This window comes from Osmia lignaria, unplaced genomic scaffold, assembly GCF_051020975.1.
Source record: "Osmia lignaria lignaria isolate PbOS001 unplaced genomic scaffold, iyOsmLign1 scaffold0049, whole genome shotgun sequence".
Classification (NCBI taxonomy): Eukaryota; Metazoa; Arthropoda; class Insecta; order Hymenoptera; family Megachilidae; genus Osmia; species Osmia lignaria.
The window spans coordinates 60,001-60,200 of NW_027478190.1; positions in this window are offsets into that span (position 1 = coordinate 60,001).

The following is a 200-nucleotide window of genomic DNA, read 5'->3' on the forward strand; positions in this document are numbered from 1 at the left end:
TACCGTGGATCGATCGTTAAACGCTATTGAACTAACGTCCGTGATGGTATAAATGCAGATTTTCGCTCCGTTTAGCCAAAATAACGAACTTTAGGTGCGCTCCGAAATATTTCAAAGTCCCAGCGGCGTATTGCTTCGCCTCTTAGAACCGATTAGTCGAAAATTTTAACAATCATATTTTTGCATTCTGTACCGTGGAT